Source organism: Spermophilus citellus (genome assembly GCF_964194105.1).
Source record: "Spermophilus citellus genome assembly, chromosome: 5".
NCBI classification, from domain to species: Eukaryota; Metazoa; Chordata; class Mammalia; order Rodentia; family Sciuridae; genus Spermophilus; species Spermophilus citellus.
In genome coordinates this window covers 98,418,538-98,438,341 of record NC_138186.1, presented here as the reverse complement: position 1 = coordinate 98,438,341, position 19,804 = coordinate 98,418,538, and the positions used below count along the sequence as shown (strand labels likewise).

The 19,804-nt window shown below is 40.8% G+C and overlaps 1 protein-coding gene across 1 annotated transcript in view; it reads right to left on the bottom strand.

Annotated features, from left to right (window-relative positions):
- Positions 1 to 8,808, bottom strand: part of ANKRD6 (ankyrin repeat domain 6) — a 205,827-nt gene extending 197,019 nt beyond the window's left edge. Inside the window, exon 1 of the mRNA XM_081295273.1 lies at positions 8,598 to 8,808. The gene's annotated coding sequence lies outside the window, so the exon portion shown is untranslated. The remainder of the gene's footprint in view (positions 1 to 8,597) is intronic.
- Positions 8,809 to 19,804: the final 10,996 nt, after the last annotated feature.

Sequence of the window (19,804 nt, the reverse complement as noted above, 5' to 3'; positions counted from 1 at the left end):
CACTCCTGAGTTCAGTCCTCAGTATCATAAACAAAACAAAAAACAGAAAGTAAATATATTTAGACTTATGAACCATGTGGTATCTATTTCTGCTACTCAGCTCTGTCATAGTGTAAAAGCAGCTTTAGACAGTATGCAAAGGAATGAGTATGGCTGTGTTCCAATAAAACTTTATTTATGAAACAGACAGTGAACTGGATTTGGCCCATGACTATAATTTGCTGACCATTGATCTAATGTATCTCCCCAATCCCTGACCCCTGTTGTATCCTGCTGGAGATATAACCCAGAGTTTTATGCATGTTAGGCTAATGCTCTTACTACATTCCCAGCTTCCTGGTCAAGCATATCTTTAATTCCAGTGAAGGGTAACAGAATATGCCACCCCAAAATATGCCACTTTGGCTACGAATTTATATATACAAACGAATTTATATATATACATATACATATATATATATATATATATATATATATATACATATATATATATATACATATACATATACATATATATATATATATATATATATACACACACACACATACACACACACACACACACACACACAAACACTTATTTTGAGACAGAATCTCGCTAAGTGGCTTAGGGCCTTACTAAGTTCCTGAACCTGGTCTAGAACTTGCAATTCTCCTGCCTCAGCCTCCTGAGTCTCTGAGATCACAGGTATGAAACACCATATCTGGCCAAGGATTATTTAAATTGAAAGTAACTGAAAGATTTAGACAAAAGAAAAAGCTCTCCATCTTCTCCCTATTAGCTTAAAAGTAGGCCATAAATTTACAGAGATGTCCCTCCTGCCCTCTATACCAGGAAGAATCTTTGATTAGATTCTTACAAGCCTGGGGTGACACCAGAGGACTCTATATAACAAACTGTATTAAGTAGCCTTTATCTACCATATCTTTCCATACATTTGCCTTCCAACAGTTTACGGCCCCTAAAGACTTGAGGTCCTTTTTCTTTGTCCTGACACTTCTCTAAAAATTTATTAGTTCTTTCTTGAAGATGCCATAAAAGCCCAAGTTCTAACTCCTGCCCCTTTTCTCTCTTTCTCTTTCTTTCTTTTTTCTTTTTCTTTCTTTTTTTTTTTTTTTTTTTTTTTTTGGCTCTATATTCCCATCCCTTTTAATTTTTATTTTGAGTCAAGTTCTTACTAAATTGTTGAAACTGGCCTGGAATTTGCAATCCTCCTGGCTCAACCTTGTTTCCCTTCCAAAGTAAAAATATAAGCTGGGATTATAGGTGTGTGCCACCACATCTGGCTCTAAACCCCCATTTAAAAAAATTTTGTTTTAGTTGTTGATAGACCTTTATTTTATTTATTTATATTCAGTGCTAAGAATCAAACCCAGTGCCTCACTCATGCCAGGCAAGTGCATTACCGCTGAGCCCCACCCCAGCTCCATAAATCCTCATTTTGAGAGTTACTCTTTCTCTGAATTTTCGCCCATTGATATATGAAATATACATTTTAAATAAACTTCTCTTTTTTTCTTGTTAATTTGTCTTTTGTTACAGGGCTCCCAGCTGAGAATTCACAAGAGTAGAAGGAAAATTACTTTTTCCTTCCCTACACATGCATGGACACCATGAAATATAACAATTTTTAAAACTTAGGATTTCCTGGGCACAGTGCATATAGTCCCTGCTGCTCAGGAGGCTGAGGCAACTACTTGAGCCCAGGAGTTCCAAGTTAGTATGGGCAACACAGTGGAAACCCCATCTTTAAAAAAATTTTTTTAAGTAAATTTTAAAAATTATCTGGACTTTTTTTTTTGGTAGAACAGCCAAATCCTAACTATTAATGGATAAATGAAACATTATTATAATTTGTGTACATCACTAAAGTTTCTCCATGACTAACTGGGTATTGGGATCTTCTTTTAATCCCAAATATGTCCCATTTGTAGCTGTCAGATGCTGGATATTGCCAAATGGCACCCTCATAGGTTCAAATTTGCTCCAAGCAAATCAGGTCCAGAATTTACAATTTTAGCTTCCTATAAGAGCTAACAAGTAAAAATGACACATTTTATGGTTATGTAATACATTCCATGACAAGAATTTTTTTTAAAGGGGAAAAAAGTTTCACACTAGCCTCTGCCAGCAACTTGAAGTAGTTTTAAATTTTTATGATAACATTCATGAAGCCATTAAGACATGCATATTCTTGTTCTTTGCTAATCTTCCTCTGGTCCATCTTTCTCAAATGTACAATTCTCTACATGGTTGGATGACTCCGAGTAAATGAAGTACGCTTCGTTTCCTAATAAATGTTTGAACCTAAATGGCTTAATCCCAATTTTATTTGTTCTTAAAGCAATTATGATACAATTATTTCCTGCATGAAAGTCTCATCCATAACTTAGACTATGAAGGTAGTGTGTGTGTGTGTGTGTGTGTGTGTGCGCACGCACACACATGCATGTGTTTGAAAAGTGGGAAATAAATTATAGGAAGGCAGTTGCAATTATTTGATCCACAAAAAAGACTACCCTGTTTGTATAAAGATTGTTGCTTATCCACTAAGTGTTCTGTTTCCCTTCCAAAGTAAATGATTTTGCATAGAAACAGCTGCCCAGGCAGGGATTCTATTTCCCAACCTCTTTGAATCTAGGTAGGGCCATGCAACTGGTTTTGAAAGGTGGGATGTGAGCAGAAGTGAGGCATTTCACTAGCTGAAGATATTCAATGTAGTATTTCGCTTCCATCCTTTCTTTCCCCTTGTAGTGACTTTGGAGGCCACAGGTTGAAGATGATGGCATCTCAAGAAGTAACGTACTGGGCTAGGGCTATAGCTCAGTGGCAGAGCTCTTGCCTAGCATGAGTGAGGCACTGTGTTCAAGCCTTAGTATCAGATAAAAATAAACAAAATAAAGGCATGCTGTCCTTCTACAACTACAATTTTTAAAAAACTTTTTAATTAAAAAAAAATAAAAAGAAGGAAGGAATATTGATCCCTGAGTCATATAAAGGAGAGCTACCCAACCTGGAATAACCAACTTGAATTTTGTGTGAGCTAGTAATAAACTTGGATTGAGCCATAGAGATTTGGAAATGTTTGTTATAGCAGGTAACCTATCTTAAAAGAATATATACATGTTGATGAAAGAGTTAAATCATAAATCATGATTCACTAAAGGGTGTGTTCTTTTTTTTTTCTTTCAGTACTGAGGATTGAAATAAAAAATAAAAAGGTCTGGGGATGTCGCTCAGTGGTAAAGTATCCCTGAGTCCCACTAAGCTATATCCCCAGTCCATTTAATTTTTTATCTTGAGACAGGGTCTCACTAAGTTGCTACAGCTGGTTTAGAATTTCTGATCCTCCTGTTTCAGCCTTTCTAGTCTCTGCAATTACAGTCATGCCCCACCATTCCAGGCTCATTAAATGCTTTCTAAGATGAATGTAAATATTGAGGAATTGTATATATGAAAATGTTTGCAAGCTGCCAATTTTTGCTACATTGGTTAAGTCAAAAACCAGTCTCAATAACTGGAAAGTCCTATTTATAAAGTAAATTCTAACTGACATTTGACATCTTTTCTAACAATATATAAATGCTTGGCTTGCAAGGTAGAATGTGTTATATGATATACTTACAATACATTTGAAACATAAAGTGTAAATCAGAAGACAATCTTAAAATTAAATTTCCCCTCCCCAAGGCAGAAATTACTTATCTTCAGGGGCCAGAGGTGTGGCTCAGTAGTAGAGCACTTGCCTAACTTGTAGAAGAACCTGGGCTCAGTCCCCAACACCACAAAAATTAGAGAGAGAGAGAGAGAGAGAGAGAGAGAGAGAGAGAGAGAGAATATTCAACTTCAGTCATTAGTACCAGCTTCACCCCTTTTCCACAGCCATGTCCGTCACATATTATTGTTTAATTCATATTTTTCTGGAGCCTGAGGTGGGTGGGAGAGATGAGCAGTTGTGAGGCTGACTCTTGCCCAGATCCACAGCTGCACAATGTAGGTCTAAAATGGTTCGATCTGGGACTTCTGACCCTTGAAGAATAGGGCCTGGAGTTTTTGGAATTCAGGTGATTGACCAGAGGCTCTGAGAAAAAAGAACTATTTAGGCTTTTTCCAGGTTTGAGCAGAAAGAAAGCCTCAGGAAGCTGGGAGAAGATACACCAGAGAACCCCAAAGGGCCAAGATGCCTACGTGAAGGAGCCTATTATGGGGTGGGTACAACTCTGTAAACAAAGTTTTCTTGCAGTGCTTATTAAAGCCTTTTTTGAGTCAGAGAACCACTTGAGAATCTGATGAAGGCTTTGGAACTTCTTCTCCCTCAAACATACATGTGAACATTCACGCAAATACTTAAACATAATTTCTGGGAGCTCTAAGAGCATGCAGATCCCACTGAAGAATCCTAGGTTAGAATTTTCTATTTTAGTGGGATATTTAAAGCTGAACCTCAGCTTTGTACAGAAAATAAGAGGGAACTTAGCTATTTCTTGACAAGAGATGAATAGGAGGTGGGGAGGGGAAGTAATGTCATTACTGGGCTCTCTGGTCATCATGTATTATCCCTAATCTCAGTGACATGGTATAGTCCAGTAGTGGGGCATCACTAACAGAATTTTTTTTTTTACTTTTTCAATTTTTATTTTGAAATAACTGTTTCACACAGAAATTGCAAAAATTGTATACAAATTCCCCATTCTGTGCTTTCCCCCAACCCCTGGTAACCATCATTCCTTCCGTTTCCTGGAATTTGACTACTCTAGATTGAGTGCCTCTTATAAACAGAATCATAGAGTATTTATCCCTTTTTGACTAGCTATTTCACTTAGCATTAACATCTTCCAGGTTAGAGTACTATTTTGCAGCCCTTGACTGGGTGTTTTGCAACTGTAACAAATTTGTAGGGCAACTTAGGACATTGGACAATTTCAACAGAAACACTGTACTGAACTACTTGTTCAACCACTGAACCCACTGGAGCTAATTCAGGGTTCCTACATTAAATCGTGTTGCAGCCCTCTTGATGACATCATATCTTTGCAAAGACGGTTGTGTGACAAAAAGTAAGTGCTGTGGAAAAATGAATGGGGAACAGGAAATGAAAGTAGCAATGTCCAATCTGTTCCCAGGATTTGAGTAGTACAGGCATGCACATCCTGTTATTGTGGTTATTTATAAATAATATAAAATATTTTTCTCTATGTTTATGTGTATTATTTTTTTCAAACAGCATCTAAGTGGTTAGGATATAACGACTTGGTTGTTTGCACCTACCACCACTAACTACCTCAACCTAGAGGTACTGTGAAAAAAATTACTCAGACCCTAAGAACCAAAAATGGGAGGGTTTGCCTTAACTGGAAAGTCATGGAGTTGTGAAAGATGCACTGAAGAGAGCTGTGTGATCCTGAGGAATTAACTTAAAACAAAGACCATTAACAAAAATATAATAACCAGGAAAAAAGAATTTGGGTTAAAACCCTTTTATAAGGTCATTCTCAGTCAACTTAATCCTTCAAATCTCATACAATGCCCACTGGATAATTTGTATTAAACAAAAACAAAAACTTCTAAAGCATATGCATACAAATTACTGTTTTTCCATTCTTAGGGACTCAAGCAAAGCTTTTAAAATTACAGCCTCCAAGCTATACTGGAAGAGACAGAGCCTCCCCTACACAGACAGAACACACCCTTGGAGTCTGTGCCAAGAAAACAGGAGAGAAATCTTGACAAAGAAATCCTGACTCTACATGAGGAGAACTAGGCCATCACAGCACTTGGAGATTTAAAGTTTTTCTGTGGTTTGCATCTTTCTCTGAATACCCTGCTTTTAACTTTAGAATGCTCCAGATTACTGGGGGAAATGCTTATTTGGAAACTTGCTTTCCAGGGAGTTTTTCATTTAAGATATTATATGTGAAAGGCAAGGAAAACTGTAACAAAAAAATCCAGAACAGTGGTACCTTGGGAGAGTAAGGGAGAAGTGAGTGGAAGGTCACAAGGAGGAGTATTCAGAGACTCCAAGAGCCCAGGGATGCTCTAGTTCTTCCGCTGGGTGATGGGTAGCTGGGTGTGTTCTATTGTTAATCTTGAAATTGTACCTCTAAGTATCACAGAGACAGCACCAGAATCTCCTGCATGGGCGGGAGGGCCTTAAGAGTTGCAAGAATGCCTTGCTACTGATTTGAGACTATCACAAGCAGACTACTTTTACTTAGAGTATGTTTCTTTGGAGAAGTTGATGGGTTTACAGTGGAGGCTAAGGATAATTTTTGGTGCCACCATGAATAAGCAAGGAGTTAACAAATAAGCATTTTTTTTTTTCACCAACATTGGTTTATTCCACCCAACACTGAGCAACTAGTTGTTTGCTGGTCTCTTTACTACCTCTTCATCCTTCTTCTGCCCTCTCCTCCTCATTTATGACCCAGAGGGTAGAAAATCCAATTATAATCTGTACTCCTTATTTATTTTGTGTACCAGGGATTGAACTCAGAGGCACTCAATCACGGAGCCACATCCCCAGCCCTATTTTATATTTTATTTAGAAACAGGATCTCACTGAGTTTTGCTAAGGCTGACTGAACTCGTGATCCTCCTACCTCAGCCTCCTGAGTCAATGGGATTACAAACGTGTACCACCATGCCCGGCATATTCCTAATTTTTTAAAATTTATTTATTTATTTTAATTAGGTATATATAACAGCAGAATGCATTTTGATTCATTGTACACAACTGCAGCACAACTTTTCATTTCTCTGATTGTACAGGATGTAGCATTGCACCATATGTGCAGTCATACATGTACCTAGGGTAATGATGCCCATCTCCTTCCACTATCTTTACTGCCCCTATACCACCTCCCCTCTCCTCCCTCCCCTTTGCCCAATCAAAGTTCCTCCATTTTTCCCATCCCCCCCCACATTATGGATCAGCATCCCATATTCCTAATTTAAAAAAAAGTCTATTTACCATATGCTAAGCCAAGCCAAGCACATATTAAGGATAAGAGGAAATTAAACATGTATAGTAGACACTTAGGACAGCAGGAACAACAAGGTTGTTGTTGCTATTTTAAGGATGAGAAAGCTTCACTCAGTTTCAGGACACCAAGGGACCCTGAACCCATGTATGCTGGTCTTCATTCCTCAAGTTTTTTTTCACTTACATTGACTTTACAGATGTTATTTTTTAAGGTACCGAGGATTGAACCCAGAGGCACTTAACCACAGAGCCACATCCCCAGCTCTTTTATATTTTTTATTTTACTACAGGGACTTGCTAAATTGCTGAGGCTGTCTTTGGACTTGCGATCCTCCTTTCCAGCCTCCCAAACCGCTGGGATTATAGGCGTCCGCCGCCGCGCCCAGCTAACAGACTTATCTTAACATGATTATCATCATCCAACAGGTTCACCAAAAAGATGCCTAACATTCAAGAGCACTATGCCAACCATTTTTCTTGCATCAACTGAATTTCTACAACAATACTTTGAAGTTACGTATGATACCTCCAGTTTACAATTCTAGAAACTAAGGCATAAAGGCGTGGGTTTCCAAAGACACACACCTAAGAATTGGTGGTGTCAAGACTAAATCTCATGACTCCAAAGCAGATCATCATCATCATCATTACCTCTTCCTCCTCCTTCTGTGTGTGTGTGTGTGTGTGTGTGTGTGTGTGTGTGGTGCTGGACAAAGTGAACCTCCTAACCAGCACCTGAACCTTCTTTAGGAAAAACAGTCTTGACCAGATCGACAAAATTCAAGTCACTCACTCATGGGTCACAAATAATGCTTCACTTTTCCAGCCTCCCAAAGCTACCTGAAGCACCGCACTTAAATCCCCAAGACAAGTGTCAGTAAAGTGATGTTTGAACCCAACCAGACAACACAGTCACTTCCTGGCTCCCGGGAGATACCACTTGCTGAATTCTATAGAGCTGGGACTTCAGAGGGGGTCTCGACCATCCCCCGGGACAAACCCCCATCTCCCGGCACCCTTTACAGTCCTCTAAGGTGGCGGGGAAAGGAGGTGGGGAGGGGACTGGCTGTGGGCGCGTCGGAGCCCAGCCGGGTCACGCCAAGCCCTGTCCGCAGGCCAGGGGACGGCGACAGAAGAGGACCTCCTTTCCTCCCGCGGCCAGCCGCCGCGCGGTGAAGAGGTACGTGGTGACCTGTCCTCCAGCCCCCAGCCCCCAGCCCCCAGCCCCCAGCCGTCCTTTGCACACACCAGTTTCTGCAAACTCCGAGGGCTTACTGGAGAAAAAGGAGAGGGGTGAGCGAAGAAGAGAAAGTTCTCTGTCCACCCACCTCCGGCCCAAAGAGCCATATTCTAAGGAGGCAACTGAGGCAAAGCAAAAGGGGGGAGCAGGGAGACATCCGCTTAACCGGGCTTTCCCCGAGGCCTCAGGACTGGGGCAATGCGCTGGGTCCGGGTCCTCTCCCCATAGTCCGCGATCTGAGGGCGCCGAGGGAGCAGCAGCAGCTACCGAGCCTTGGACTAGTCCTCCCAGGATCAGAGGCGCCCTGGGAGTGAGGGGCGCCCAACCTCGAATTAAGGGGGTTCTCCAAGGGACCCAGCGAGGTCGCACTGTACCTTTCTCTCCCGCGCCGGAGGTTCACACCACAGGAACCGATGCCCGCTACAGGGTAGGAAGCGAGGGGTGACGATCCGACCGCCTCCCGCTGGCTCGGCGGCCCCCCAGGCCTCGGCGCAGCCCAGCGCCGCCGCCTCCAGCCGCCCGCACGCCCCTCCGCGCTCGCCGCTCCCGCAGGTTACCTGTGGCCGAGCCCGCCGCGCCCGCAAAGCGCAGGGCCCTCCGCCCCGCCCCGTCCCACCCCGCCCCACCCCGCCCGAGGCTCCTAAACTGGGGCCGCAGCGCCCCGCAGCGGCCCGCTGGAGCACAGCGGGGGCCCGGGGTGACGGCGGGACCACCAAAGCCCTCGGGGCTGCTCAGCATTTGTTCCTTGCTGGGGCGCCCAGCCTTGGGCCAGGAGAGGCCTCCTTATGAATAGTGGAAGGGAGCCTGGAGTAGGACGAGGTTTTCCGCTCAGGGATTGCCAAGTGACTGAGGGAGAGCAGAATTGAGAGGACAAACCTCCGATCCTCAACCTGTAGGCAAGTAGTTGTTTCTATTACATCCAGAGTTCATTGACTGGGGCCGGCTCAGCGGAAGCTAAACAACAGCAATGAATGACTCAGGTTCATTGAAGTAGCTGGAGAGGGGAAGGGAAGACTTTATTTCAAACAGATTGTCAGTAAGTAGCTTGTCAAAACTATCCCATATGGAACAGGCAAAAACACTGAGAGATCCCTACCCCATTCTTACCTCACTTTACACACCATTATCTTAATCTGGTTTTGTCTATTTTCTTTGCCGGTTACTTCCTTAGTCTTACCTAGAAAAGTTCCCTGAACATAGACTAGGGTAGTCAGTTCTAGGGCTATAACTAAGAGATATATCATGAGTGCAGGATAAAAGCTAATAGAAGCTCAGGGTTACTTCAGAGAGTTTGCTTATTTAGATTTGTTGCAGCTATGATGATCAAGGCTATTTTCCAGTCTAGATTATGTGAAGGGCATTCCAAGACAATCTTCATGGCTTACTACATGTAGGTGGAGTCCTGAAGATGGAGCTTCAGTCTTACCTGAGGTTTGGGACAGGCTTATTATCAACCTGATTTTATTATCCCCTCTGAAATAGGCCTGGTTTCCAGGGGAAAAGAAACATGAGAATCCCCCACTTTTCCTTAAGATATTTGTTTCTCTCTATAAGGGAGCACAGGCAGGAGAAATCCCAAGACCCCTGCCCACACTAAGGGAATGTAAGTGTTTGATTTTACCCAACTATTTTGGAAACTTCTCCCAACCCTGTGGTCATAGCTGCAGTTTTATTTTGCAAGGGAGTGAAACCTCCCTTCTAAGTGTTCTTTGGCTTCCATATTTGTTCCCAATCCCTGTTGTTCCCCACCTGGACTCTTATGATAACACCTTTCCTTTCCCTATTGATTAGTAGCTCCAAGTTTCTCTTTATCAGGTCACAATGAAGCTCCAGGAGAACCCCTAAAGGCAAGGAATATACATATGAGTTTTCAATGTGATCCTTTCTGTGTTTCTACTTTTCCAAATCAAGGAGTTTTCCTAACTTGTTCCTTGAATAAACTTCCAAAGATGCAGAATGCTTCATTTCCATAAGAGGCTTTTAGAGTACCACCATAAAGTCATGATGAGATGGGGTTTCAAGTTATATTTATGGGCAGTCAGAGCAATCACTCTAGGGGAAAAAACAACAACAACAACAACAAAAAAAACAGAAAGCCCAAGCCAGGCTGCAAGACATGTGAGCATTCCAAGGCACAGACTAGTCTGCATTTGTTCCCAGACTTTGATTAATGGGAATTCCTGGCAAGGGGGCCTCATGAGAGCCAAGGCAGACAGTGGCTGAGCTGCTTGGAGATCTTACTTGATCATCAAGGGGCACACAGTTCAGTGCAACCAATGAAAGCAGACTCCTAAATCTCCCTCTGTGTGAGGGGAAAGTTTCCAACCCACAGCTCCATTCAGCTCCCTCACAGTCACCTTCATATAGCCGCCCCACCACCCACTCTTCTACCTCATCATAAAGAAGTCTGCTCTACAAGACACGAGGTTGACTATTTTGTGATAACATAATATGCTTCTATTTCCAGCAACATTTATTTAATGAGTTTACTGCACTAGCTACCTTTCTTGCTGCTAGCTTCACTTCAACCTTCAGCACGCTGTTCTGGCTTCTGTCTCTGTCACTTCATACTGGCTTTGCTGAAGTTTCCATTCAAACAAGAAGCCTTCAGTATGCCCCCTGTGATGGTATCCTTTTTCTCAAGAGAAAACCACCATCCTGAATTTTGGTTTAAGAATTCTCTTATCACCAGTACACGTATCCCTAAACACTACATAGTTCATTTTAGCTTGTCCTTGAACTTTTGGCTAATGAAACAAATTTACACGATTCCTATGCAACTTGCATTTTTCGTTCAGCATTGTAGTTCTCAGATTAAACTATTTGATTTCTCTGTTATATAGTATTTCATTGTAAGAATACACCACAATTTCCTGGCAGCAGTGGTGCATACCTGTAACCCAAGCAGCTCGGGGGGCTGAGGCAGGAGGATTGTGGATTCAAAGCCATAAAGCCCTAAGCAATTCAATGAGACCCTGTCTCTAAATAAAATATAAAAAAGGCTGGGCTTGTGGTTCAGTGGTACCAAAAAAAAAAAAAAAGAATATACCACAATTTAATTATCCACTCTGCTTTGAACATTGGGTTGTCTCCAGTTTCTCCTATTGCAAGCAATATTTCTATGAACATTCTTTTGGGGAGTGGGGGTGGCGGGGGTATTGGGGGTAGCCCAGGGATGCTCTATAAATAAGCAACACCCTCAGTCATTTTTTATTTTTATTTTAAGACAGGGTCTCACTAAGTTGCTCAGGGTAGCCTTGGACTTGCAATCTTTCTATCTCAGCCTCCTGAGTTTCTGGGATTATAAAATGCACCACCATGTCCATTGCACATCCTTAAATATTATTCCTGCTACACATGTGTACAAGAATGTTTTTTAGGATAAATATCTAGAAGTGGTATTATTAGGTGTTAAGGTATGTGTGTGACATATTCTCAGCCCTTTGGTCTTCCATGGGCATTTTAGAATTGGTTTGCCAACTTGTTTCTGAAACTGGTTGTTCCAATGTTCATTCCCATTAGCAGTATATGAAAGTTCCCCTGGCCTTGCATCTTTACCAACACTTGTTTTCTTTGTGGATGTAAAACAATTTCTCATAATGGTTGTAATTTGTATTTACCCAACTACCGGTATGGTTGAGCTTCCTTCCTTCCTTCCATCCTTCCTTCCTTCCTTCCTTCTCTCTCTCTCTCTCTCTCTCTCTCTCTCTCTCTCTCTCTCTATTTGTGCTGGCGATTGAACTCAGGGATTCTTTACCACTGAGTTACATTGAACTCATTTCCTCTTTTGTTAATTGGTCATGTCTTCCACCATTTCATGTGTTTTGAGAAGTCCTGACCCCAAGAAAATAAAAATATTCTCCCAGGTTTTCGTCCAAAAGATTTAAAATTTTGCCATCTACATTTCATCTGAAATGTATTTCTTTATCAGATTTGCAATGCTAGAGCTATCTTATAATAGGTTTCCATGTATATATGGTTCTGTTTTAGGTCTTCCATTTTGTTCCATTTGTCTATCCCTGTGTTAGTACCATACTGCCTGATGATCTGTAGTTTTATTTAAAATCTTGATTTCTGATTATGGGAGTCCTTCCCTGACTTACTTCTTTTTATCCTTTACAAGGATCTCAAGTATTCTCAGCCCTTTGGTCTTCCATGGGCATTTTAGAATTGGTTTGCCAAGGTCCATGAAAAACTTGGAATTTGGCTTTGGAATCATAGTAAATTTATGTGGTGGATTTCATAGTTCATTCACAATTATTTCTTCCATTCCACCTTTGCCATACTTTCCTATATATTATATAATATGATTTCTGTGCTCTATTGACTTTGAGCTTGTGTTGACTTGCCTTGGTCAATACCAGGTTGGAGTAGAAACTTTAATATATTATGTCCTTTAGTATCTTTCCTACCATCCTGGGTTTTAGTCCTCCACCATGAAAATATGCCCGAAGAATGTCTTCTCCAATTGGAATCCTAAAATGAGAAGACAAATGAAATAGTAAAGAAATAGGATAGCCACAGGAATTCTACAGCTCTCGTGTAATTGGAGCAAGAAATTGTTTGCTACTCTTGCAATTTGGAGAGAAAATTGCCATCTTTCCTTTTTTTTTTTTTGTGGGGGGGACTGCTACTGGGGATGAGGATTAAACCCAGGGGTATTTAACTACAAAGCTACATTCCTAGCCCTTTTTATTTCTTATTTTGAGATGGTCTCACTAGGTTGCTTAGGGCCTCGCTGAATTCAATCCACTGACAACCTAAGACCTCCCTTTAGGCCCCACCTTTTGTGATGTAATGGCTCACCTTTGTGACTTAAACAGAACTTCCCAATTTGTTTGTCACTATCACTTGTGTGTCATAAATAGGTTACAGACATGGACAAGATACTGATGTCCTTAGACTTTGGAGCAGCATGACAGGGCCCCATGTGACCAAGGTGTTCTGGTTACAAGCAATCTGTCCATTTATATCAATGCATCATACAAATACTTTCATTTTCTATGTGTGTCATGATTGAACAAAGTGGGGAAGTACTGACTTAAGGAATAGATTTTTAATTTTCTCATGAGCCAGATGTGGTAGCACATGCCTATAATCCCAGTGACTTTGGAGGCTGAAGCAGGAGATTGTAATTTCAAGGCCAACCTCAGCAACTTAATGAGGTCCTAAGCTACTAAGTGAGACCCTAAGCAACTTAGCAAGACCTTGTCTCAAAATAAAAAATGAAAAGGGCTGAGGGTGTGGTTCAGTGGTTAAGCACCCCAGGATTTAATCCCTGGTACCAAAAAAGAAAAAAACACCTCATGAAGGAAGAAGGGAAGAAGTTTAGGCTCTTTTTTACCACCATCTTGATTCCCTGTGCCCTATATAGGTGTGGAAAAGAATCTGATAATGATGAATCAATATCAGACCTCAAGGAACAAGATTCCATGAAATTCTGGATAGGGACGTAGCTCATTGGTAGAGTACTTGCCTAGTATGCACGAGGCCTTGGATTTGATCCCCATGCCCTGCAAAAAAAAAAAAAAAAAAAGATAGATAGATAGATACTCCACACAAGCATCAATACAAAAAGTCTCACTGCTGGCAATAGCTGGTATCAATGAAGAACATTAGTAAAGCAAAACAAAGTCAGGTTGAAAAGAAGGCATGGAAGGCTATGTCCAAATTGGGTCTATGAAGTTACTAGAGTCTTATACTGTAATCTGGAAATATCTTCTCTTCCTCTTTGTCCTTTTAAAACCAGACGTTTACAAGAGCCCAGCTTCAGATTCCTACATAGTTTTGGGTTGTTCTGTGAAACTAGGGATTGAACCAGGAACACGTCACCACTAAGGTACATCTCCAGCCTTTTCAAAAATTTTGAGACAGGGTCTCAGTAAGTTTCTCAGGCTGACTTGGAACTTGAAATTCTTCTCTATCAGCCTCCCAAGTTGCATGCACCACCACACCTTGTCCTGTGATGGGTTTTTAATCTTATGCCTGTTACCTCATATATGCAAGATGGCTTCTCCACCTCCAAGTACCATATTCTTACAGTTAACCACCATTACCTGCTCATCCAGTGTTGGTCAGTTCAAGGGAAAGTGATTCTTTGTAGAGCCATCTTGTGACAATTGGTTCATAATGTCCTGCATTCTCATACGGTTGGAAAGTCAAGATGACACTGGTCACCCATGGTGTTCTCATCATCAGGAACCTTACAACTGTGCTCAAAGGGTGCCTTTGGGGGACTCTCCCATCAGCCTCTCTTATCAGGAGGTAAATTCTTTCCTATTAGTTCCCCAGCAGGATTTCCACTTACATCTGACTGGCCAGACGCAAAAGAGTCTTAAGAGATTGAGTATCTGACTTTTTCATCTCTAGCTTAGAAGCAGACTTAAGGAAGAGGTTTGGGAATGGCTGGTAAGTAGCTGACAACAGTGTCTTCTACACTTTTGTAAAGTAAAAGAAATGAAATGTATAAGTAGTAGACTCTGGATTTCATTGAGTGGATTTATTTTGTTGTTGTTTTTGCTTCTTGTGGTACTGGAGATTGAACCCAAGGGCACTTTAACACTGAGCTACACCTCCCTCTACTCTTTTTATTTTTTATTTTGAGACAGAGTCTTGCTATGTTGCTCAGATTGACCTCAAACTTTTGATCCTCCTGCCTCAGGAGCTGGGTTTACCAGTGTTCAACACTGTGCCCAGCTCTACTGGATTTTTTATTTTTTATTTTTTTGTACCAAGGATTGAACTCAGGAGTACTTAACGATTAAGGCACATCCTCAGCCTTTTTTGTATTTTATTTAGAGACAGGGTCTTATTGAGTTTCTTAAGGCATCATTAAATTGCTGAAGCTGACTTTGAACTTGTGATTCTCCTGCCTCAGCCTCCTGAGCCACTGGGATTGCAGGTGTGCACCACCTCACCCAGCCATACTGGATTTGTAATAAGATTATTTGTCTTGGAGAATCTGCCTTCCTCCATTACTGAGTATACAAGTTGGTGTGACTATCTCAAAGTAGGAGTTGCCAAGTCCAAACCGATCTATAGACACTTGGAGTTCTTAATACCTCTGTTCTGCTGACTCTACTGTCAAAAGCTTTTTGCTTCATGGTAGGGCATTATGATGTCAAAAGTTTGTTCTTAAAGGTCCACAAAGATATAACAAAAAAATTATAAATGTCTGTAAACAGAAATTTTAACTCATTAGTTTAGGACTTTTCCTGGATAACACAAATGTCATGGCTTGCAATTGGAAAACTTCATTATTTATGTCAAAGAGACAAGATGACAGGGCTGGGTGTGTAGTTCAGTACAAGAGTACTGGTTTAACAGCATAAAGCTCTAGGTTTGATTCCCAGAACTGCAAACAAAAGCAACAAAAATAATAACATAATCGATATTGAAATTGCAGGATAAGCCCGTTCCTATGTGAGACTTACTTTTTAAATAAACTTCATTTCCATACATCTGATTGCTCAAACGAAATGCCTCAGAGGAATATTTCACTGACTTCCAATGTCAAAATCGTCAACAAATCTTATGTTACCTCGTAAACTTATTTCAAATCTACCCACTTCTCTCCGTTTCCTCTATTCCCTCTTGTTTATCTTTTGGGCAACCACAGTGGCCTCTGAACTATTATTTGTCATTCTACCCTGATGGCCCCCTACAATCCATTTTCCCCACATCAGCCTGAGTATGTCCATCGGTTATCTACTGTTGCATAACCATGCAACTCAAAGTTTCCATGGTTTTTTAAAAACACTCATTTTGTTTGTTCATGATTCTGTGTTAGCTGAGCAGCATTCAGCTGGAAGAGAGTCTGTCGCCTGGTCAGAGCCACACTTGTGCATGGAACTGAAGTTTGGGCAGGAGAATCCAATATGGTGTCATTCACATGTCTGGACCCTCAGCTGGAATAGCTGAGTACTGGGGCCTCTGTAACTGTGACCATGTGCTTGGTCACCCTTCAGGGTCTCTCTGCTGATGGAGCCTCTCCAGCAGGCTAGCCTCAACTTCTTTTCATGGTGGTTCAAGGTTACAAGAAAGCTAAAAGGAAGCAACCATATCTTACATTTCAGTCTCAGAAGCTGCACCATGTCCCTGTCACTTCTACCATACTCAAGTATGACTAAAGGAAAGTGACTGACTAAAGCAAGTCACAGGGACTGCCCAGATTCAAGAAGGAGAGTAACGGAGGGGAGGAGTGACAAAGTCACATTTGCAAAAGGGCACATGGGTTGGGATGGATGGTTGTGGTTATCTTCAGAGACAATCTATCAGAGTTAGCTTTTATCAAAGCAAACCACCCATGTCTCCTCTCTTCTTAAAAATTGTTAATGCTTCCAGTACTGCTTAGAATAAAATCCAAACTCCCAACCTGTCCAAAAAGGCTTGTGGCTACCTCTTACCTTACACTGACCTTTTGGTTCCTCCAACACCAAGACCTGACCTTTTTCCTTGGTTTTTCCAGCTGGTGATACACCTTCAGAGTAATTCTTTCCATCCTTACTTTCTCTGTGCTAGCTCTCTTTCAGAGAGGTCTTCTCTGACTATCCCTGTAAATCACATTTCTCTGTTTATTTCTTCAAAGAACACTAAAAACATCCCACCAATTTCCATTTATTTGTTTATTTATTTAGCATTAGTCAATGATTAAAAGGATGAAGCACCCCCCCTTCAGCAACTCAGCAGGCTGAGGCAGAAGGATCACAAGTTGAAGACAAGCCTCAGCAATTTAGCAAAGCCCTAAGCAACTTCATGAGGCCCTGCTTCTAAATAAAAAAGGTAAAAGGTCTGGGGATGTAGCTTAGTGGTAAAGTGCCTCTGGGTTCAGTCCCAATCCCCTCCACTGCCCCTCCCCCCCCAAAAAAAGAAAAAAATGTTATAAAATATAAATCTCTAAAATGGCTATGAGTATGTTTGCTCATTTAAGGGCAGAGTGTTTCCCTCTGAGAATGGGGGTTGATTATAGTCAGAGGAGAGAGAGAAATTAACTTTTCAGTAGATATTCTTTTGTGCTGTTAGGGTTTGTTGTTATTCCCACAGTATGTTTTTATGGTGCTGGGGACTGAACCTGGATCCTGGTACATGCTAGACAAACACCACTGAGCCACATTCCTAGCCCTGGGTTCTTTTACCATATGTATGTTTTTTTTTTTTTTTTTTTTTTTTTTAAATCAAACACACAGAGAGAGAGAGAGAGAGAGAGAGAGAGAGAGAGAGAGAAGAGAATTTTATTTTTAATATTTATTTTTTAGTTCTCGGCGGACACAACATCTTTGTTGGTATGTGGTGCTGAGGATCAAACCCGGGCTGCAGGCACTCCAGGCAAGCACGCTACCAGTTGAGCCACATCCCCAGCCCAATATGTATGTTTTTAAAATAGTTGAACATTATTTTAATAAAATCTCTTTCCATGATGGTCTGCCTCAGTGAACATGATTTCATGAATGTTCATGATTTCATGAGTTTCATCAACTGTCTTAGGTGAGACAGAGGCTCTGAGCTGCCCTCTTGAGAAATCTGATTGGGTTCTCTGGATATAAGGAGTCCAGCAAGATCCTGCAGCAGGCTCTTTTCTTTGTTTGCTTTGAGAGAGAGTGAATAGCTTTAAATACATATTTAAAAAGAAAGTGTGAAAAGCTTTCAACATGTGAATCCCAGGAACCAGGCACAATGCCATGAGATGCCTCAAAATACCCTAGGATGCAGGCTGCAGGCTGTATTTAATTGTTTGCCCTATTCAGGACTGCAATTATTCTGCCTACATTGTGCAGGTTTCTTTTAAATAGCTCTCATATTCTTTGTCACAAGACATCTAATTGGTAACAGCAAAATAATTCACTGAAATAAGGAAACAAACTTTTGGCCTTTAAAACTCAGAATTTCAAGCAAAAGTACATTTAGATTTTATGCTTTAGTTTAGCATACAGTGTAATATGGCCATTTAAACCAGAAAAGGAACTGAATCACTTGATGGTTGTGTTCTAAATAAAAGGAATGATGACAATGGACAATTTTATTATTACAAGAAGTTTTCTCTTTTGTTGGTTAAGAAGTTTTTCAGCACCCCCCCTTCCTCTCAGTGAAAGCCTATAAATTAAATGGCCTAAGAAAGCAGACAAATTTTTGAGTGTTTATGTGGGTTCTTGATCTTTCTTTCTTTCTTTCTTTTTTGGACTGGGGATTAAACCCTGGGGCATTTTACTAACTAAGCAACATCCCCAGTCCCTTATTTTAAAAAAATTTTCAGGTAGGGTCTCACTAAATTGCTGAAGATATTGCTAAATTGCCAAGGCCAGCCTCAAACTTGTGATCCTCCTGCCTTGGACTCCAGAGTAGCTGGGATTTCAGGCTTGTATCCCCAAACTGGATGAGATTTTCTTCTTGACCTAGGAGATTGGAAGCCAGCTCTTTAATTCCCTCCCACCCTTTTCAGTTCAATGGGGTAATGTAGCCTTTAGCCTTGGCCATTAAATAGGAATAAATTCTCACATAAGAGGTGCCTGAATTTCAAGTAATTCTGCCATTCTTCTTCCTGTGGCACCTGGGTAAATTGTGTAACCTCAGTTTTATTATCTATAAAGTAGGGAAGATAATATTACTTACTCAATATTTTGAAGTTCACATTATTTTGAAATAGTACCTCATTTATGGAAAAATCTCCATTTACTTTTAGAAAATAATGGGCAAGAAACAAAATTCATCTTGTAATCCCAGTGACTGAAGAGGCCAAGACAGGAGGATTGCAAGTTTGAGGTCAGTGTTTGCAACATATTGAGGACCTAAGCAACTTAGCAAAGCCCTGTTTCAAAATAAAAAATTAAAAAAGACTGGGGATGTGGCTTAGTGGTTAAGTGCCCCTGGGTTCAATCCCCAGTATCCCCCTGCCCTGCCCAATAAAAAGCATTTAATTGTCATTTTATTGTGATTCCTTAAAATCTTCAGGGACTCCTGGAGGATGGAGTCTTCAAGCTATCATTTCTTGCATATCAGCTCATTCCTAAGTACTTGTTTATAGTTCACAGTTCATTTTTACCTCACTATGGCATTTCCCAAGGATTACAGTGAGTAGAAATCTTGTCTTCTCCCTCTTCCTAAAGTTTTTCTCAAAATACGCTAGGTCTGTATTAAGAAATCTCTACCTTTCCCTTCTCTATCCCTCTACACTCTCTTTTTTCTTTTCTTTTCTTTTGTACATGTCCTAAGCCTTGGTCAAGTATAAGGCCACTTGCCATGGTTACATACAAAGAACGAGAACACTTTGGTAGAGAGACATCCACAGACAAGCTGAGCTCCAGGACAAAGAATGGCCAAGATAGCCACTAATTCACTGAGCAGATCCCACACTGGGTTTCTAAAAGACTTTTAGGGTTCTGTCCTGTTTTTCAATTTTTATTTAAATTCTGAACAAGAATTCACACAAATGATTTTTAAATTCTAGAATTGTTCCAAGGATTTTTTCCCAACAAGTCTCTTGTCTAAAAACTGACAGTATTGAAATAATAATAGCAAAAAATGAAAAGCAATACATGTTTTCCTGTCTTATTTATTCAAACTTTGCTAATACTATATATTTCTCAAA